Genomic DNA, 23,554 nt, shown 5'->3' with positions numbered 1-23,554 from the left:
TCCTGATACAAGCAAAGAAATCCGTACAAAAGGAATTATCTTATGTGTCTGTCATCTAACTTTTAAAAAAACACATTATAAACACATTTAAAGAAGCACAATTCAAAGCAGGAAATATTTATATTTAAAAACTATCCTTCCCCCAAAGAGCAGGAAATGTGGACGTTTTAATTTCACTTTTGGTCTCAAAATGTAAAAACTGACATGGACTAAACACTGACTATGACCTGAACTGCTTCTTATAATGGGCATTTTATCTACGTTGATGTTTAGTTGTACAGTTTATTTTGGTATATTCTGTTTCTATATGTTTAAATTGTCAAACTCTAGCCTTGGCTGATTGCTCCCTCCCATCAGGTGGGGGCTAATTATTGGGATTGCCAGCACATGTGTCACAAGCACAAGTGGGAGTGGCCAACACTATAAAGAAGCGCCAGTGTCACAGTGTCTCTGGTCTTGAGAGGAGGCCTGAAGTCAAGTGTGGGGTTGAGGGGGAAGTTGTTTGTAGTGAAACTGTGTGCACACGTCTTGTTTGATAGTCACTGATGTTGCTTTGAATTCACTCTTTTAATTTTTGGGTTCTTTGGGAGAAAAAAAAAAAACCCAATGAGTATTATATTCAGATTATTTATTTTATTTTACATCTGCGCTATCTTCTGCTTAATGACTCTGTGGCTTTGGAGGAAAATCACTAGTGAGTGGGATGATGCTGATGTAGAGATGCCAAACTAAAAGTGAATGTAAATGCAAATTTAAATCTAGAAAGCAATATAAGACTATAAGTTGTCACACCATTTAACAGATTTAGGGATTATTGGAGTTGCTGGCTTCACCATAAACATAAAAAGCGCGCGTGCTGTGCCATAGTCTACATATATTTTTGCAACGTCGCGATAAATCGGGCTTTGACACGGGGCTCGTTTTCAACAGCCCAATGAAATGACACTAAGCCGTATGTAAAGGTATCTCAGGCTGGTGATGGAACACGTTCACCAGAGAGAGTTGACCCTTCTTTCCTCTGAAGTTGTTCGAAACAAAAACATTCCGTTTAATTCCCCCCAATTTGAGCCAAAAACATGTCTGTTGAAATGTGAATGTAGCTGTGTTTTAAGGAGCGTATTTAAATGATAATCAGTGAGAGGCAATTAAAAAGCTCTTTGGTTCTCCCATTTTATTCTTTTCCCCCCGACATCTATGTTCTGCTAATAGCTTTGGATCATAGCTAAGCCTTACTGCAAATTGCTCTTAATCCAGTGGGCCTGCGTTTGGTTACCTGAGGGAAATACTATCCAGGCTCTCCACGACCCCCACTGCAAGCGTGCAGATTAGTCCAATATATATTAATCCCCCCATTTATCTTTGTCAACTAAGGGCCAAAAATAATTTGAGAGCGAGTAAATATAAGCGAATGCAATAAGAGAGGCATGCCTCCGACAGAAGGCAGGTGCTCGACTCGTCACTGGGATTGGCTCTCTAATGAGCCTCTGTGAACGGTAAATATAGCTCTGCTCATTTTGCTCATCAACATTTCATGGCTTAGGTGATTATCCTTTTCGAGCAAACAGTGGATGTTTCAGAGTTTCTAAAATGGGAAAATAGTCATCAAAAACACGCGGGCCCCTCGGAGCGTGCGGAGTGTTTACTCAGGAGATGAAAAGTGATATTTAGAATAAGATCCAAGATGCTGCTTATGAACGACACAGAGGCGAGAGGTTAATCATTGGACTGGAAAGGGAGGGGAGGGGAGTGACGTCACATGTTTTTGATGAGCTGAACCTTTTTCATGCGCTTGTGCAAAGTGAGCAGCTGAACCCAGCAGCACATGGCCAAAGTTTTGACATTTACTGTTAGGTATGAGACTAATAAATGCAGAAAAGAGCAGATTATAATCACAGAGGGAATGTGTTTGTGATGTTTTGCCAAACAATCGGGAAAAAGATTTTCTATTGCAGGAGGTTTAAAGCAACAGACGTATTAAAACAGAGGCAGTGGTCTTCAGAGACTGGAGCTGGACAGTAATTTGCATATTTTTCTACAGAGGCTGTTTTTGGGGACAGTACTTCCTGTTAATGGAACTCATTATTAGAGTTATGCCTCTGAACACACACTCATATGCTGACAAAGCCCAGGTTTCCTGACATATAGCAGACTCGGCATCAAAGGCAGTGATGCATGTGTAAAAGAAAGGCTCACTTCTATGCAACTGGATTTCTCTGTCAGCATTATGAGCTTCAGGAGCTCCCAGTGATCTTTGTTAAAAAAAAAAAACCGAGTAGATGTTTATTAGTGGTTTAAGTTATGAATAACAATATAGATGTGCCTTTTTAATCTGAGTCCAAGCACCAAATGTTTGATTTGTACAATTTATCATGAATAATCATTGTTATTCACTTTGAAATGGCTCTGATAACATGATTGCACAACACTTCCTGTTCACAAACTGTCTGGCTGGTGAACATCATGAAGCTAAAGAGCCAGACATTTTCTTTTCTAGTCCTGACGACTACTTTATAATTCACTCCCACGCTCGTCCATAAGCATCTTTCATATCCATTCACACACTGCCACACAGCAACCAGGAGCAACTTCCCCCAGTTTGACTTTGACACATCAGTTAGACTCAAAATAATCACAGCACTGTTTCTCATAGTCATGGCATATAGAATTGAGTCAATATATTATGTGTGTGTTGTGTATGCATGTAGCTGAGAGACTGAGGGCTTCAAATGAAATGGGGGGTGAAAGAAGAGCAGCCTTTGGGTTCAACTTTATTCATCTCTCAACAAAGCAGATTCTATAGATTAGCTTTAGCTGCAAAAAAAAAAAAATATGAGATTGTGTGAGTGGGTCAAACCCCAGGCAAGTTCATGAGGTGAACTGCAACTAAAAATGACTGAAACTCAGAAATATGTGTTCAAAAAAGTGAATCGACTTTGTAACTCTTTTCCTGGAATACAACCACTGTTGGAATTTCTTTCCCAGGTTGTGGTGAAGTCCCCAAAGAGTAAACAAGTTTCCATTTTGGCAGCGATGGCTCTCCAAAAAACATCTTTTGTTTTGATACATGTTTATTTTTTGATCCAAGATTTATGCGCTACCATCTGTCTGTGGGCTACGCTCAGCTGGATTATTTACCCAAACAAAATATAGCGGTGTAAAACTCATGTCTTTGTGTCCGTCTGACCCGTGGTCATCTCCTGGCTCACGTCAGCAATAAGAAAAGCCCCTTGTTGAGTGATGTGGGTTGGGGAGGAGGTGGGCCAGACGGTCATCTCTCTGCAGCCTGTGACATCCCCTCCGACTCCATTCTCCCCTTTTCACCACATCAGAAAAACGGCAGCTGTTGACAACCAAATGTATACCCTCGCTAAAAGCACATGTTAGTGGAAAATAACCTTCAAAGATTATCACTTGTCTTATTTTAACCATTTCAGCCAGCAATTATCTCACAACTTAAGACTGTCATATTTCTCCTGCAGCATAAGAACTCCTCTTATACAAGATCTTGTTAGAAATTCAAACTGATTACCATGGTGACGTTGTACTGCAGATTCAATGCAGTTCCATTTTTCTCCACGGTAGAGATGTAGGGATTCAAATCACTCCAAGTCCCCTCAACTTCCAAAAAGCAATAACTGTCAAGTTCATAAGGAAGTCAAATATTCCATGTGAGGAGTGAAAAGCGGCGCATGTGACTGGCTCGGGGGGGGGGGGTTTCGGCCTGCCAACAGATTAAGTGGTCACTGAAGCCTGCATGACGTGTTCGGTGTATTTCATATGAAAACAGTATTTCCATAATCCTGTGTCTCTCAGTTAACCACTTGTCTAAATAGTCGTAAATCACTAAATTCCTGATTTTTATTTGAAAGGCACTTTCATCCAGGGCTGCTGCAGGAGACCTTCAATGGAAAATCACCAAATAATCCTAAACAACAAAACACTACTGTACTGCATTAAGAGGTAGCCCCTAATTATAGAAAACATGATCTGTTTATGTAACAAACCAAATCCTTTATCGCTAACCGTAACCAGCTGATGCTTAATGGACCCTAAAACCTAACCTAATATACATAATACTGTCAATTACACAGCAATTATTTTTATTTAATCATTATTACACAAATGTGTTCATTGTTTTTACCTGATAGACCTCCAGAAGGTATGTGGAGCTTTTTCTAAAGTGTTCCTGTGTCCATACGCGCTAACTTTTTCACACTATGTTTGGATTAATGTTTATTGTGGTGTTCTGACAGGTTGCATTATGTTTTATTGTCACATTTTCTATTGTTATAAACCATAAAACGAACTGAAATTAGTTTGCAGTGTGATCCCAAAGACAACTCAAACATTCTGAGACATCACCAGCTGCAGTAGCCTCCGTGCATACCTTACATCTACACCTTTACACATTAACCAGGAGAGAAATTACTGTAAAAACATTGATACAAAACACGGCATCCAGCTAATCCAATGTTTTTGTGTTACTTTCATATAATTCCGGGGCTACTTTCACTTATTTTGATTTCCAAGTCAAGGTTAAGCTTTGAAACAAAGAAATACATCTATGAGGTTTTAATCCTTCAAATGTACCAATGGGCTGCTGAGATACTGCTCCGAGTCACCTGTGTTGGTGGTGCTTTCAGGTACATTACACTTACAGATAATAAGGGCTAATACAGTGATTTCTGAGGAAAACAATTATATTAAGAATGGAAATGGTACTTAAATAAGTTGAAATTGCGACCCTATGTTTGGTGAAAATAAGAATCTGCAATTGTTCTATACCATTTACCCTGAAACTGTAACATCTGCACTGATGCTCATAGAAATCTTACAAGTGTTACCTTTTTATTATATTAATACTATGAGAAGAGCATTTACAAATGACCTGGGTGGTACAAAGACCAGAAAAGGTAACACACACAGGCTGTCTTACATTTCACTTTTACAGTAATATCCCATGGGAGAGGAAACAGGCCATAGGTAGAGGAGAAGACTTACTGAGTGATCCACTCCTCCCCTCCGTAGATGAGAAAGTTAATAGGTTATACCCTCGTCCTCAGCTGGGATTGTCATTTCCTCTCCGGCTGACCTGCACATCACATGGTAGACGTTTAGAGGAATCAAGGTGAAGAACAAACACGAAGGCTGCACCCTGCTTGAGGTCTGTGACTGAAAGGGATGTGGGACTGGGCCCAGTCCACTTGGAAGATTGGAAAAGTCATCAGTGGGCCCTTAGGCCAGCGCCCAGCTCAAACAGGGGAGGCCACCAACACAAATGTCTTTTCACGATGCGATCGCTATCTGAAGGAAGGGCGAACGCAACATAAATGGCACTTTCCTGTTTCGGAGAGAAATGGTGGATGATGTAACGGAGCTGTTTGAGGGTGGCCAGAGAAAACAGAGATGAACGGGTCTGTTTGTCTACTGCCCAGGCAGGCGGCCGCGACCCACGACGCCCTTCTCTGCTTTCAAAGACCGTCATTGAGTGTTTGTGCTTGTGAAAGTTAGAAGATGGCTGAGCAACTTTCTTCATGTTCAGAGTCAAAGGTGACATCAGTGTGTAGTAAATGGGAGGAAACTGCTGCCGGCTGCAGTACAATGAAACACATCCACAGTGCTTATTTCATTTTGCCATTTGGAGCGAACTAGAACAATATCCAGCCTGATTTATTCATATGGATGATTTGGAATTGGAATGACTTGCGCCAGGAAAATACAGAGCAGCTTGTCTATGGTTGTAATAAATGTAATGTTTCGACCTGGCTCCAGTTTAGTTCCCTTCAACGTGACCCGTGCTTTGAGACTGTCAATTCCCTACAATAAACTAGCTGCGTGTAGTTGATTTTGTGCAACAGATTTTCAGATCATATGATTTGTAGGCTGGGGTTGCCACAACTTCTGCCCGACATGCCAAATATTGTGTGGTGCAGCATACTGAACCGCTGATGTAAACCAGTTCCACATGGCACAGACGTGTGGGATAAATGCAGAGACCACTAGAGGTCGCAACAGGCACGCAGCAGATCACATGATCAGCCAGCGCCAGAGAGAGCCAACACACTGGACTTCTTTATAGGTTTGTCTTGCAATCTTTTCCAAAGAAAAAAAACAACTTAATTTCACCTGCAGCCATATGTCACCCCCCCCCCACTCCAGCTGAATCACCCTGTAAAGACATGGCCCTCTGCTTGCTCTTTGTGGTTCATGTACCTGACCGTTGGTCCTCAGGTCAACCCAGCGGTCTCTGAGGAGGAAGGTCCTCACCTCGCACCCTTTAAAATAACAGCCACTGCTGGGTCAAAGCTTTTTTTTTTTACCAGACTCTTTTCTCAAGATGGCCACATTAAGGGAACAGCTGCAGGTAGAGGACAAACCATTAACACTGGAACAAATTCTTGTAATTGTACTCTTTTCTCGTCATATTCAAAAACAGGCTTTTACACAAACACATTACAGAGTGAATAAATGGGTCACTGCGTGGACCTGACAATTCCTGATAAGCTCCAACTTATTACCAGTGTTACTTTCTGTCTGTCTCACACACACGTGTGTATACACACACATATGCAGACGTAGACAAATATGTTCACCCTGCTCTCTCTTATTTTTGGAGGCGCGGGAAGATCTTTTGCCAAATACAGCTTTATGCTGCCTGGCCTCCCATCCAAATGGCTCACTAACAGTTAAGAAACCTCTAGGGCCCACAAAGACCAAAACGAAACAGAGGAAAAAGCGCAATTGGCAGCCAACCGCACATATTCACTGAGCTCATCCCACCAGGCAGCAGTAAATCACTATGAAAGCGTAGGACATAGTGGTCGATGCTATCATCGAAGACCAATAAAGCCCCTATTTGTACGAACAAACCTCCTTCATATAACTGTCACAAGCTGTCATGTCGGTGGACATTTCAGCATGTGGCTGTCACGGGCTCGAGCGGTGTCGGGGAAAGGGACAAAGGTGCAACAACTGGAACAAACGTCATGTAAAAGACGGATAAATCAAAACGTCGCTGTTCTCTTAGATTCATCCCGTTGGGGTGTTGAGCCAACTAGGAGGCATTTGTTTAGAGGACGTTTACAGTCTGTCCCTGCGAGAAACAGACAGGGAGATTGTAAATGTGAAGCTGGATGTCGAATGCTGGTAACGATCATCCTTCCATTCTCTCAAATGGAAATGGTGAAATGGTTTCTGTGGGTAGAAAACAAATGTGGTCTTTGAAGACATCCTGTAAGAGGCCAACTGGCTTGCTCTTTCCCCCCTGCTCCTGGGATATTATTCCCCCTTGAAAATTTTGATGTCCAAACAGCCCAAATAAACAAAGGGAGAGGATATGATTTAAGTGGTTCTGGTATGTACGTAGACACAAGAGATTTGACTGCTAGTTCACTTGTTTTACTCCAGTATTTCACATAGTTTTCACTGCGGGAGTTTCAATAAATAGCATGATATCTGAGTCACGATGCACCCTGCCTCATGTCCTGTATTAAAGGGAAGAAAACCAAGGGCGTCATCCTGTGACATGAGCGTCAGCAGGCACCTCATTCCCTCTGGGCCTCACTCTGCAGTCGGCTCCAGAGGGGCGTGGGCGGTTTTGTCTTCTGCTTGGAAGACACAGGGCTCTGCCAAGTTCAACCCAGTCCAGAGACATCGACTGCTATTAGCTGGCTTCCTTAACCCGTATTGGGTGACTCACAGAAGTGAGGGGGAGGGGGGGAGGGCTGGTGTGATCGTCCTCTCCGCCTCAAACCCCCCTGCCCCTGTGTAAGCTGGAGGCAAGATGAGATTGCAGAGCGCCGCCGTTTGACCACAGTTTATTCTGTGAGCGAAGGAAGGGGGACGTGGCCATGCAACAGTATTTACTTCATCACTGACTTCATGTGGGTGGTCTCTTCCCCCCCCCCACCCCGGTTGCTGGAATACAATGGCTGCACCAGACACTGCTCACTCACATACTGTCCTGCCTCATTGGAAAAGCCATAAAACACGAGTCTTCCAGGGCTCCCAGGCTGTGCATGATATATTCTGACTTTTCAGTTTCCTCACAGGTTACCTTACATTTGCTGGGACTTATTCCAGAAGATTTATCAGTCTCCGTGTTTTTTCCCCCTGAAATAATTTCTGCACAAGAAAATTACATCTGACAAATTGTCCTCATTAATGACTACTTAATATAATTTATGGCCAGTGGGTTTTACGCTATAACGTTTTGTTTTTTTCCGCAAGGAAAATATCTTTCCAAATCCTTTAGCAGCTTTAGCCCACCTAGCTTCAATAACCTGGTGATGATACCAAAACTTGCACAACATGCACTGATGTTGAGTTGATAAGAGCCTGGAACAGGCTTTGCTGAGCTGTGTGTGTGTGTGTGTGTGTGTGTGTGTGTGTGTGTGTGTGTGTGTGTGAGACCTTGCTACATGACCTGAGGCAGTGGAAATGAAGCAGACCAACTTTGTAATTTCTCTGAATTGACATCTGACCAGAGAGGAAATCTATTCCAGTATGGCTTAAATTAATTCACTTCCATTTTTCATGCCTCACTGGAGGTGGGAAGCTGCGTTGTAAACCGGGGTCAAACCATTTCCTCAATCATGTTAAACATATCCCAAAGTGTAACTGTCACTCGTGTATTAGATCGAGAATAAATCTAGACTGCGTCCGTGTAAACGTGAGATTACACAGCTGATTGTCCCGTTGATACGGTAAGTTCATTAGCTGATTTGGTAAAGTATCAAGCTTCCTTCAACAAAAATGCATTTAAGCATTAGGCTTCTTCCTTATTTTCCCCCTCATCCTTTTTTTTTTTTTTTTTAAAGACAATGAAAACACACACGTCCGACATACAAACACAAACACACATGTATGCACAGGCGCAGTAATGGAGATGTAACTGGAAGAGTTCCTGCGGCATATGGATGCCATTTGTAAGCTGCACTGAGAATGTATAGGTCAGTCTTACCCTTTGGTATCTCTCTATCCATCTGTTTTCACATTACTTGCAAATTATAGTGTCCTCCAGACCCAAATGAACATAAATCAGGCCGGTGAAAGTGCGCAAGTTTTCCCATCTGTCATAAAACAATGATTTAAAGTATGGGTTGTCAAAATATGGCGCTGTGAATTCGCCCCGCTCCCCAGCAGAAGGAACACAAAGCACCATCTCATCGGGGTAATTTATGGCCTCTGAGGGAGCGCAGGGTGATTAGGGCCGGGGCCACCAACAGCCAGAAAAACAGTAGGAGCTCCAATAAGGATGGCTGGAAAACCTTGACCGAATTTATCAAACAATTCAGTGAAATCTATTTCTGTTTTGAGAGGAGAGCGAGATATATGGCCTGTTTAGTATACTGGTACATCACTGGAACATTTGGTCACACTGCATTTGTGAGTTTTGGAGATTCTACATTAAATAGTCGTAGCCCGGGACATGTGATGTACTGGTCAGCTGAGGTGGCGGAGGCCAAATCAAATATACAAAGGGACGTTCTTGGATTTCGAGCAACACATTCGTGTAAATGATGTCACCGGGTCTCTATAAAATGGTTTCTTTTTAAAGGTGGACTTTGAGGTTGGGAGCGGCTGTGTTCAACAGTGGCTGTAGGTTTTTTTTTCGGTATCCACAAACAGACTAGTTAACAAAAATAATAATCTTGTCTTAACCGCTTTTTTAAAACTGAAAATCATACACGGTAATTAAAACTGCACAGTGGGACATGGCTTCCTGTATGGGCAGTTAATATATTATGATTAGTTTCAGTTGGTTCAGTTAGAGCAAATGCAGGGGTAGATGCTTGGAATAACAGCCAGATACTGTGCGTGAGTTTGGTTGGCTCCTGTTGATGCTTTTGCTTGTTGATGCTCTTATGTCTCCCTCAACAAATACACATTTCCTGTGAACCAGAAATTGGTGCAATAAAATGATCTTAGGTGGTCAAACGATTACGAGTTGACCGCATTGATATGCCGTTGTTCTGCTCGCCTCAACGATGTGAGTTTGATAAAAGGAATTACCGACATGATCGTCTGCAGAGATCAGAAAATGTCTTCATTTACCTCCTAAACTAAAGTGACACGTTGTATCTACATCATTTCAATTCATCACCTGCTGCTTTTTCTACATGGGAGGCGGCTTTCATGACTGGGCAGGTATTGTTTTTGCATCTATTTTTACAACTGCTCTTCTGGGTCCCTGGCCAGTCATCAGCTCTGTGTGGAGGGAGTCATGCCCTCGGCCCCCACACAGCGTACAAAGCTGGGAGCTTGTCCTCGCACAGCTAAAGATGTTTTGCTAGTACAGACCTTCCCTGCAAATATTACCACCCTGATTTCCAATAGATTTCTTATTTGTAATGTCAAAAAATGCTTTGGTATTGTAGAGACGGTGAGGCTGGATCATTTCTGTTGTGCTCTTGTAATATAGATAGTAAAAGACACTGTATAATTCAAATGCTCAGCAAAGATGAAGTAATTCTGTGCAATCTAAATGTGCTGCTGCCTGGCGGTATCCTGAACCACCCAGGCATTTGCTCCCTGGAGGATGTTCTGCCTGTCCACTAGCCAATCAGCAGACGGCCTCTGCATCGCCGCTGGCGGTCCACCCTGTTCTGGCCAAGTAGTTATTTCTCAGGAGAACTGAAGTGCCCTCACTGGGACTCTTAAACATCTGACAATGGGCAAAGTTCAGGGGCCTTTTGCAGGCCCTGCTATCTGTTAAAACAGCAGGTAGTCCCCAACTCTCTTCTGTTTGCGTCCGTGGCTTCCTCCTCCTGTTAGAAGGGATTTTCCCATACAGTCCATCGTTCCGAAGGGGCCCTGTTTTCCAGGATGGAGCTCGATGGAAACAAAAACACAGTTTACAATATGTGCCAAAAAAATAACGATTTGCGTTTCATATTTTTGCAGCACAAAAGGGGATTTAGCAGATGGTAATCGGCTAATTTGGTTTGGTCAAATGCAGCCGTAATGCAATTTGTTTACAGTTGGATATCCTGCACGCACTGTTAACACTTTAGGTTGTATCTTTAAAAAAAAATAAAATAAAAATACTCTAATTAGCAAGGCGTGAGTGTCAGACAATTCATTTCAGTAAAACAGAAGACGGAAAGAAAAACATCCAACATGTCTGGGAATGACTGTGTGCACTGTGCATCCCAACAGGTCTCCTACACATCAAGGAGGCCTCAGCTGGGTTTCTATTGCATCCCACGTCAACACCACTGACAGCAAAAAGCACTTAGGGACCATCAGATCGCTTTACCATTCCTCCAGCAGAAAGGCAAGCCTCGATGTGGGTGGTGGGGGGTTGGGAAAGGGGCAGTAGGACTGCAGGGCTGCACACTGCCAGAAAGTGGCCACTAGGTGGGAGTACTGATGTGAGTTTATTGTTCCACTTCTGGAGGAACTGAGAATGTGCAAAGGTGAGGTTCAGTTATCACACTGTGATCATTATTGGTCTAACATAATTGCTTATTATATCAAATCGTTCACATTTCAGCCCCATGTGAAATGTCATCCCCCTCATTGTGTTGTAATATGATAAAAACAAACTAAAGAAGTCTGGGAAATGCCCTGCATGTGAAACTGTGCGTGTGTGGTGTGCTCAGAGACATCAGGTCAGAGTAGAGATTATTATCTCTTTTGAAAAAGGTCGTCTCGCATATTTTGGTAACTCTCCCCGTCATTTTGTTGCTTTCAAGTTAATAGCTTAATTGCCAACATTATGGGGCTGTTCTGGTGCACAAGTGGGAGACATTATTTCATTTCACTGCTTCATTTGCAGCACGGTAAATATCAAAACACCCATTAAAATATTTCCGGGCATGCGGGATGTTTTGTCCATGATAGCGTGGCCAGTTTTTCCAATGAAATGTAAAAAAAAAAAAGTCTAAAATAAGACTTCAGTCATATCCTTAACATTATAAAAAAAGCATTGTTTAAAATGTAAATGTTTGTGGGATATACTCTTACAAAACCTTAATACAGCATTTATGCTTTGAAGGAATTTGGTATTAAAGTAAATCCATCAGACGAGTGAACACATGGAAAGTGCTGCAGTGTTTGTATCTGGCGGCGCTCGTGTGTGTGTGTGTGTGTCTGTATATACAGTGTGTGCTTGACTCTGGTTTGACACTGGTGAAGTAATGCAGCCAGGTGAGACACAGGCGCCAGCAGAAGTGACAGTCTCACCTTCTCTAAGCTCATCTCCGAACAAAACGTCTTTTAACATGGCAAAATGTGGCCATTCACATCCAGCCGAGCGTTTCAATGAGCCACATTAGCAGTTGCGCCATTGTTTTTCCAAAAGGCAGCTCAGAACATGCTTTGATGACCGGGAATTTCACTTAGTCAATCTGATGAGTCTCTTTTCATTCTAATCTGAGTCTTACAACGTAAGGTGAGCGGTGTGTTGCTGCTTGAAATAACTTTTTTTTTATATCTTTCTGAGAATAATAGTGCTGGTAAAAATGATCTAAAAATACATTTAAAGTCATGATAGTCAAACCAAGTTGCATTTGCTTATACTGGGTGGCTGGGTGTGTTCAATCCTTTGAGAAAAATTAATATTCCACAAAGCGGATGTCAGCCATCTCAAGTCCTCCGTCACTCAGGCACAGCAAGTCATTTGTAAATCACACTTGGGCTTTGAAGGGATTCAGGGACTCACGAGAGAGGAATTCCCTCTGAGGGCAAAACTCCTCCGGCGGAGACCTATGATTATATCTATATTAATGGCTCTGTACGTCTAGAAAATGTGTTTTGTCTGCTAGATCACACAAACGGAGCTTTTTCACAGAGGAGAGGGTCATCTTAAACTGATTATGCTGCAGAAATATCAGGTTCTTTTGGAGAGCCTGTGCTGTGCCTTTGGTCTTGTTGTGCAGACACGGACGCCAGATGCAATAAATTATTAGTCTAAATCAAACCAGAATGCCAGCTTTACATCAGGACAATGATCCATGTCGAGGAAGAAAAATGGTACGTTTGAAGCACGACGACCCAGTGTCAGGGTCTATCCCCACTAAGTCCAAGGCTGTTATTTACTGTTTCACGTTGTTCATGGATCTGGATTTGGACTGACCCTGAAACAGCTTTGTAGACTCAATTCATACTTGGAGTGTTGTTTGTTTGTGTTGTAATGAATGAATGATGAAAAACATACAGTTGACAAAATAAGATTAAGAGAAAACCCAAAGATTAAGAGAAAACCCAAACTCACACTTTTTAAAATGTCTCAATCTCAGCTTTATTTATTTGTGTGGACCCCAAAAAACTAAAATGGCACAAACCTGTATTGTGCTAAATTATAATCATTAAAGATATAAAGTCCTATATATCGCCACAAATCTCCAGCTGTCGTAATCATATGGGCCTTATCTAAAGCAGTGTTGTCATTTTCAATACATCAGCAAACCATTTACTGCCTCTACTCTTGTTATAGCCACAGCAGCAGGGGGAGATTTATGTTTTCTTTTCTATGTAAAACCTTTATCTAAAATCCAGGCTTTCTTCCATTCCTTTGTTCTTTTGTAGGAGCTTTAGTGGTCTTCATAATATACGTATAACTCGCTTCTTAAAAACGAGTGCACCCAAAGTAATTTGACTTCACAGAGTGTGCAGTTCACTGCCAAGCAAACTATAATTTGCATTCTGTACAGCACATACAGCCATATAGAGCAGTATACCTGCAGGAGTTAACCGTTTAGTGGCAAACACACAAGCACACGTTCCTCCTACGCCAGTGTGTAACAGAACATGGTCACGCTGGTGGGCAGCCTCAGGATCATGTGACTCGACACAGTCGGGTGACACTACAACGTACCTCCCTGTTCTGTTGAACTGTTAATGTCAAGATAGCAGGGATACACAAACACATGGGTGACAAAGTGTCATCTTTGCAACCAGGATGCATTTCCATGGAACATGGCCGTGCTCCAGGATGTACCCTTGAGCCCCATGGGAGCTGTCAGAAGTCAGCGAGGACCAGGGCAGGAGGATATATGAACAAGATTTCCAATAAAACAAGGCAACTCTGACCAGCATGCAAGCTGCAAAAATCAAAACCATGTGGCCTGCCCGTGTTCAGAACTATCAAATGAACACCAGATCACGATGCCGTTTCTCTTCCTCTCCGTGAGCTGCTAACAGACACAGAATTGATGGGCCAGTTTGAGCAAACACTGTACCTTGTCAGCGTGGAGGAACGATAAGTGAAAATAGATTATAGTCAACAATAAAGATTTCTCACTGTTCTGCCCAAGGCCATTTCTTTCTTAAGCAGACCTCATAAATGAAAGTACTCTGAGTGCGTCTGCCACAGTGCAACACACTCCTGTTATTTTTTACCATACAGTATATCATGTTGAGGCTGTGGCCTTCAAACATTTCAGTGCATTTTGAAGAGTGTTGGTATCACTTGTCCCAATCAGGAGAAATGTGATTTGAATAAGGCAAGGTGAACTGTTTAAGTGATCATGCATTTGCCATGAAATACGTCCTCATTAAGGATGAAAGATTAGGTTACCTCTCTGCAACAAAAACCGTAAACACATTCACGAACGCAGTCGGCCTTTCAAATGTTTTCCTGCCAGGACTGTAATGCAATTTTCTGCACTGGAGAGGGCCATATTCAGAAATAACCCTGCAGACATGCAAGAAGACACACACACACACACACACACACACCCACGCAGCAACGTTTAGCTTGGGGTCAGGAAGGAAGTACCTTGCCACTGAAAAGTGAGTTAGGAATAATGCAAAAATACAAAACAACCGAATGAAAAACTCGGGCAAATGTAACAGGAAACCGTTAGAAGTTCAGGACTGGGCTTTCTCCTTTTGAACCCCAGATAAAGGAAGACAACGGGCTAAGTAGCACAGATGTGACCCCCTTTTTCAATCTCACGCTAAAAATACTGCAAAAGTCGGTGTGAATCTGAGTCACTGGTGTGTGTGTGTGTGTATGGTAATGTTGCCTGGTGCTGACAGCTTTTAAAAAGAGCTGCCAGCCACAATGTAGTTCACAGTCAAATCATTCTCTTCTGTAAATATGTAGCACTTTGAGTGATAATCACCTTTTTTTTTCCTTCTTTTTCTATAAAAACAAATGTGCTAGTTGATGACATAAAGGTTTGTATAGAGACTCATTAAATTCTGTAATATATCACATAAGGTAACATTGTTACCACACTTGTGTGTGTGTATATAATCACCTGTTAAGTCTTCATGTCATGCTGCTGACGTGAGACTGACTCCCTCGCTGTATGAAGCCACTCTTTGTTGTATCAAACTTCTCCCAAAAGTATTGGTTTGTGGTTATTTAAAGAATGTTATGTCATATTTCACCAGACCAGGTTAATGTGTTACACTAACTTTTGTATCTGCTACATTTATAAATGATAATCCCAGTTGTCTAATATGAAGTTCTGAAGTTCCTCTTTGCTTGGAGTTTTTATTTAGTTTATTTCAGCTAATTTAGTAACGCACACCTTTTACTCTTCAGATTCATTCTCACTGCTCTTCTCAATATGGTGTTTCAGTGGAAAATACTTTATTTCTATTTTTATCAGGACATTTTATCACTGTAGAACTCCCCCAACAGGTATTTCGGTGTCAACCGTCTTAATAATTTATGTCAACAAATTCCTCCTGGAAATGTTGTGTCACTTGCTCGTTTTTATTTGACTTGGATAACTGTTACTCAACGTGTGTGTGTGTGTGCTGCTTTGTAGAAATGGCTTTTGTGTAACTGAATTGTATTCCTGACAGGATGTAGAGGAGGTTCCCCCCCGGAGCAAGGTGAAAAAAGGAGCGCAATCAGATTAGGACGTAGTGACATCATCATCAAAACAGTTTTTTCATGGCTATGATCGTGTGGAGCGACGCACGGCCGACATGAAAGGCCAGTGACAGCATTTTCTCATTTGAAGTAACTTAAGCTGAACTTTCACCTCTCAGTGGTGCTATTGGCTTTTACAAAAAATACCTGTTGTGAGTAAGTCTGGCACGGTCTGTTTGTGGTTAAGTTGGCCATGGATACCCCCGCAAGCAATTTCATGTATTTCCCTCACACTTCTGCTAAACTTTGTAACATGTGACAGATTATACCCCCAAAGAAGGATTGGACAGAAAAGTAAAACTGCACCTAATTAAAGTAAAATGTGTGCACTCTATAAATTAGATTTTGAAATCATCAAACCCTTTTCTTGTATTCCTGTGAATTCTGAATCATAAGTAGCCTCTTTTTCCTTCAGATCTGTGTTCTTGTCTTCAAACCCTCTTTTTCTGTGATTTTTAAAACCATGACTATTTCTGCAGCTTTTGATATGGCTTTGGTTTAACCAAACAAATATATTTCAAATAACTTACGCAATTATGTTGACTAAGATGCTAAATCTCCGAGACCCACATGTTGGTACTAATGTAAACTATGCAAGTAACAGGGTAGTTTATGTAAACACAGTGAAAATGGCTGCTTAGCCCAGTAGCAGCAGCAAATCCCTAAGTACTGGAGCCTATGATTAGACCCACTCAACCTTTGGAATAATAAACTTCAGCTTCTGGTCTTCCTTAATCGGACATTTGATCTCTCGCTCTCTCTCCTCTCTCGTTTTCTTTTAGATCAGAGTTGGTTCAAAAGCTCCTAACTGTCCTTTAATGCCCTTCAAGTACTTGAGCAAATGGCTGCGTTTCATGTGTAATAGCCTTTGCCAGCTATTCCTAGTTTAAGATAGAGCTCAGATAAAGCAATGTGTCCGAAATGGGCAATTCAGAAAATGTTCAGTACCGACGCCAGCTCACATTCAAGTTAGTTTCGGTGTCAGCGGATTTTAGTTTGTCCAGCAACTGAAGGGAAAATGAAGGATATGGCACTAAAACCTCCCCAGAAGCTTTGTATAAGCATTATTACTTAGATAATAAATTCTTTTCCCAGCATGGCATAACATAACCCAACAAAGTAAAAGAAAAACCCTTCAACTTAAACATAACCTTTATCATTTCCTGCAGCTGCTCACCATTATAATGATGATTAGTTCTATTGAGATGGGTCCACCTCAGCATTTTCTTGTTGATTTGAGATACGTAATTGGTTGCCATGTTTGTTTACTCCAGTAATGTCTAACAACTGAAGAAATATCTGCTGTCCCAGTCTGGAGCAATCAGGGTGTATTCTGTTTGGCACGCATGAGTGCTCATGAGAGTCCACAGGGTGAAGGGGAACTACACTGGATTTCAGCCCAGCTGGAAAACTGCCCTGTGAGAAGCTCTTCAGCTGTGAAATAGACAGTCTGCATTCGATTTGGCAACGCGCACAAGCTGGAATCACAGCACAGTCGTAGAAAAACCCAAAAATCCATACTTATAAAGGGCAACGTAAAGCTTTTTGAACGTAAAGCAGAACAAACTATTTAAGTGAAGCGAGAGTAGTTTTGTTTACACACTGATCAATTGGTTTTTGTCAGCAACTGCAAATGATGTGCGAGCCCGATTGTTTCCCTGCCACACTCACGATCAGCCGGCACGATGCACAGATGGGATCATGGGACACGTCTTGGAAAGGCTGCAAAAGGGCCGTGGTGGTCTGCTGCAACGCTCTGTGGGTGGGAGCATGCTACGGTGTCCACAGCAACCCAGAGGCAGCCTCACAGCTCTGGGATAAGGAGGCTCGACCTCGTGGCCCGCGACTCAGTGGTCCAACGGCGCCTGTCGGCTGAGCCCAAAACACCATTTTCTACAGCAGATGTATTTCTAAGATTTGGTAGTGCAACAACTTCAAAGTCCAAATGGATTGTTTTTGATTGTGTGATTATTCAGTGCTGCCGTCTTTTTCTCTTTATTTCTGGGGGGAAAGATATTATCATTCAACCACACTTATTTAATTGCGGCAATTGGAGCCACTCTAATTGAGCCTTGCCTTTCATCTGTAATGGTAATGATTATGAGATTGTGTTTGTGCTGAGCAGTCTGGTCTGATGAGTACGAGTGGAATGACACGGCCGCTATTTGTTGTTAGCCGTTATTTCATTAGCTCTTTTGAACGTTGTATTTCAGACTCGGTGAACTATATTGTGACTTCCTAACACGGCGTTTACTTCCATTTTTGCCAATACAGGACGATTCCCATGCACGGGCACTCGCATTGTTCTTCGTATTGGTGTCGTGTAGCCGATTGAATCTTTGTAATGGAGGTCTTAAAATAAGTAAACAGTGAATGCCTAGTCACAATGTCAGCGGGCTTTGTCAGGGCTCCACAGACATTTAAAGAGCATCTTATCGTGTTGATTTAAGCAATTAAACATGAAGTTGCCCTCTGCAAGCTCCGACTGACTGTATCGTCTTAATTATTATCTACAGACCCTTATCCTCAAAGCATTTTCTGTGGCACGATAAAGAGAACTTATCACCGTGATTACGTGGTTAAATGTCTGGCTATTTAAGAAGGAAAAAAAAGGTTTGAAATTGGGAAGTGTAAGGCACAGTACAACCTAGACCTTAATGTGTTTGGGCACAGCAGTTAACACATTCTTTCAGGGTCATGCCTTTTAATTCTAAAAGAATCCATCATATGGGAGGAGATGAACTGTGCTTTGACCCAGGAAATGTTTCCTCAGGTCTGAAGAGTTCACATCATCAAGTCTCTTTTAGATTTGGACTATTTTCCCGTCCATAACTCTGTAGCTGCGGTCGTGTATTTGCTCACAAATATTCACCATACGCAGTGTGACTGCAGTCTTTTCCCCCCGAAGTCAACCACAACCAGATCTCGATCTAATCAAATGTGACAAAGCATTGCAGGGAAAGATGGGCAGGGATCTGGACTCTGCCCATGCCAGTATAGAAGCTGTTTTGACAAGGATTATCACCTTCATCAACAGGTAATTTATAACAACCCCCACGCTACTCCAAGAAGCTCATATCTCTTCTAAAGAAATGTGCCTACAAAGACGAGAGCAATGCAGGTAGCTTGGTTTCTCACCTTCTGCTGAGTTTTAGGAGGGAAAAAAAAGCCACCAAACATTCAAACATCACGTTATCTGTGGCCCATATTGCAGGCTGACTCTTGTGCAGAAGCCCGGGCTGTTAAGTGTCTTGGCAGAACAATCACCTGCATAGTGATGCAAATCCTAAGGAATTTATCCATATGTCACCATAAGTCATCTCCTCATGTTGAAGTGCTCACAGACATTTGACCGCGAGCAGCAGATTCCTGGGAATTCTCAGGTTTTGCCATCTTTTTTTTTTTTAGCTTATTTTTTATCTGTGTTTTTGTTCGACATGTACTCGCATATTTCCTTCCATTAGTGAAGAGCGTAATGACATGCACACATGTTGCGTTCTTTATGTCACACATGAGCATATAACACATGTAAGTTTCATTTACGCCACACTGCTGTTTAACAGCAAGCCCTGCCTTGTCGACAACAGAGAATGGGAATTACAAAATTAGACCGTCTATTAAATGATTGACTGTTGAAATTAGCAATATACTGAATAGCCACCAAGTCAGCTTGAATGGAAGTCTATGGGAAAATTACTCTACATTCATGATAAGTTCATTGCCTCAATCACTACTTTCAGTAACTTCTTCAGTAAAGTTGGTGAATTTTGGTCCCATTGAATGGAAAATGATCACCACCGGTATCATCAATAAAAGCCAAATCACAGGAGTTCAGATTCTTGTGTGTGAAGTCTTAACTGTTTACCACAGAGTATTTTTACTCTGAACTACATTCAGACACAACTATAAGGAGTGTTTATGATGATGGCGTGCCCTCTGTTTATTTTGTACAACACAAATGTTTTCACATCTTCAACTGTGGTGCTATCATAACAGCATCTGAAACAACCCACCCCACCCATTACACACAGGTGAGCACAACTGCACTGTGGCACCGTGGTCTGCAAAGCAAAGTCTGTACATGCAATTTTCCTGTACATAAACACTACATTTTAAATGATGCATCTTTGAGAAAAGACTATGCAAAGAAATCACATGATATTGATTTTTTAAAAAATAAAAACATTTAACAGCTATTTGTAATCGTGGTTTGGGCAAATTTCCTTCAATTTCTCAATAGATTACTTTTTAATGTTAACATTTGCAAGATGTCGACTACATTTCAGACCCACTCGCCACAGAGTAATAAAACTCAGTCCAATTGAGTCCTTGTAGGAATGCATGTTAACATATAATATACAAAAATCAAAGACAGAGAGGGAATCGGAGAAACCATCAACCCATGTTCTCATCAGTCTGCCTGCTTTGTACTTAAAAAAGTATTGAAATGACACTGTTGCCTAAGCATTAAAGGGAATATCCTACACATGTTTGTTATACATCGCATTTAAAATGATCGCACAGAACTCGCAAAGGAGACAAACAGACAATGAAAAGCGAGCGTCACAGGAGCCAAAAATGTGGCTGCACGAGATTTTCCTCATTGCTTTTTTGTGTGCTTAAACTATATATTTCCAAAAAGCCACCCACACTTCACCACGTAGTGGAGAAACCAGTCTCAAACTGGCACCTATTTATGGACCTCGCTGCTGCCAGACACAAATTCCTCCTCCAGTGAAAAAAGCTCATTGACCATGTAGCTCATCCATCATTCCAAAGCCATCGGCTTTAGAACAGAAGCAGCAAGGCTATGATTTGGTAACACACTTTGCTTTGATTGGTTACCCCCACTTTTGACTTCCCTTTTAACTTTTAAACCCACTTTTAAATACAAAATATTCACTTTAGTTGAAGTATCATGTTCTAAATGACCTTTCTATACTGATATGAGGGGTAATGTTTCCATACCTTTGTCCCAAAGTAGAGAGAGATGAGTGACACAGCTCTTCTTTTACACTTTTTATTATTCAGAAAGTGTGAATATCTTTAGTTTTATTTCAGTTTAGGGTCATTTAAAGTCAGCACCTGATGCAGTCAGATGTTTACTCTAAAGACATCTGTGTCAAGAGCTCATCACAGAAGAACAACCACGAGTTTCATTACTGGAGCATTTCATTATTGTTTGTGTTACAATCATTTGCAAAATCAGACAAAAGTTCTTAAAGTATCTTTGTTCTCAAATGTGTTTGATCTAATACTGTCTTTAGTGCATTTGCACTTATTTGTTAATTACTCAGGCGACTGTCATTTTACTGTAAAATATTTCTTAGTTTATTTTGTTTGTTTAGTTTTTACTAAATTAGTAAATTCATTGCCACAGTGACAATAAATGCATTGTCTATTGTTTTATTGTTACATTTTAGTAGGCTGACACCGTATTCAACTTATTATTATTATTATTATTATTATTATTATTATTAATAATAAATTGGTGTCAAATTTAGCTTAGGGTCGGCCCTGCACCAGAACATGGTTTCCCCCTTTTTACAAGATGATTTTGTCAAGTCAAATCCAACAAAGAACCTGGAAGGTTTTAAAGACACAAGATGCCGACTTCCACATATCAGGGATCTGTGACTGCAATACAATGTAATTCTTTATTTTGTATCAATTTACAAAAGTTAAGGTGACTTACTTCACTTTCCACAGCGGCTTTAAACCTTTCATACACGGCCCTGTGTATGAAGTCACCTCTCCTCACATGTGCAGTGTGTGAACACGGAAGTCTCCTCATGCCGTGTGAACTCCTCGAACAGCCTGTGACAGGCTGAGACGCCAACGTCATGAACTCGGCTTCACCTGCATACGCTGCCACTCATGCGGAGAAAGATGCCGTGACCAATGCCATATTTGCTTTGATGCAAATTAACTAATCTTCTCACCGGGGTTTGACCAGGAATGCAAACTTCATTGCTCTATCTGTGTGAAAATCAGACCAATAGTCGAAATGACGTTTATTTAGCACATTCAAAAACCATAACAGAGGACAGAAGAAAGAAGATCCTCCCTGTGTTCTACAGTGAGCTTTTGAAGCAGTGAATACAAGACTGGAAAATATCTGAGTGCACGTTCACAGTAAATGACTGTATTTGTACTTTCAGTGCATCCTAGACCTGGATAATGTACTTTTACAGTATGTTTTGTAAAAGTTACTCTTGTCTACTAAAGTTATGCCATATTACGGTGATTTAACTCAATCTTTTTATCACACTTCAAATTCCTATAGTAGCTACACTAACTATTGTAAATGATCACAGTTAAAGCCCATGGTTTTTACTCTGATAATGCTGTTTTTTGGGGTAAATGTACAGTTAAAACCTGTGAAATGTACATGTACTTTTGCAGCTATATGATCATTATTATCATTTATCCCATTGAGATCAAACCTGTGCTACAAAACTCTTAATGCTGGGAATCGTTCAGTGTTTATTAAAGTAATAAAGTGGATAAAGGCTGAGTTTGGGGATGTTTTTAGAATAGATCTGTTGGTTGTTACAGATATGAATGTATTACTATTGGGGGCTGGCCATAGCCTATTTTTTACATTTGATTTGCTTCAGCCAAGAACCTCACAAGCTACTGTAAGTCACTTCTTGGTTAAAAAACAAACATGGACTTTGATGCTGACCACTTCAGCTGTGTAGTCTCATTGTGCTGTAAATAGGGTGACCGACAACATGCAAACATGAAGGGTTTGGCCTTGCACGGCCACAGTGGAGGGTTTATTACATTTGTGGTTTCTGTTTTGACTTTTCCACAGATCACATCAGTCAAAGAAGGTAGCCAGTGTGTTCACACACACACGATTTGTCCTGTCAGAGATAAGGTGTGACAGACAGAGAGACAGACGAGATCTTGGCGATACGGAGACAATAGCCAGGTTCGGCAGAGTTCAGCAACTTGAAAAAGAACTCCGCAGTTGAGTTGTCACGATGGTCAGTCGTAGAATGATTTTGCATATAAAAGATGTCTTGGCTTTCCTGTCTGTCTGTTTCCGTCATGGCAAAATGCACTTTCCACGCACAAAATATCCTCTTCCATCTTATTAGGAACAAGCAAAACAATTAAATGTTCAATGTTCAAAGGGATTTCTGGTCAGGGTTATAGCCGTGTAGAAATATCCATCTGGTGATCATAATGTGAATGGCATCTTTAATCAAATGTAGATGTTGTAAATTATGCTTTTACTTCCTGCAAAATCCCTACACTAAAAACAACAGAAGGTGCAGCAAACAAATCAGGTTCAGGGGTGCACACAAACAAAACATGACATAATAATGGGCTTTATAGGAAACAAGAATATTATGAATCAATGTCCGTCAGCGTGCCGGCACTGGAGCTCGAGCCGGTGAGACCGACAGAGTCTCTCTCCTCCAGTTCACAGCTCCAACAAGTCGGATTTCGAGTGACCTAAGGAAACAGTTTAATGACCGTTTCTTGACTGCGTTTCAACACTGTGTGGGTGGGTGGGTGGTCTTACGCGACTGGGCATGGATTGTCCTCTGATGTACGGTGCAGTAAATGGATGATTCGGCAGAAAATAAACACATTTTCCCCTCACCATCAAAAGGAAAGTACCAGATTTGGGTCACTGGTGGTGCTTGAAAATGGTTTGTTGTCTGAAGTCAGAGGGCTCAGTCCTGCGATTGCCCTGCA

Source organism: Solea solea, chromosome 18 (assembly GCF_958295425.1).
Source record: "Solea solea chromosome 18, fSolSol10.1, whole genome shotgun sequence".
Classification (NCBI taxonomy): domain Eukaryota; kingdom Metazoa; phylum Chordata; class Actinopteri; order Pleuronectiformes; family Soleidae; genus Solea; species Solea solea.
The sequence above is the reverse complement of the archived record's forward strand: the minus strand, read 5'-3'. Positions refer to the sequence as shown.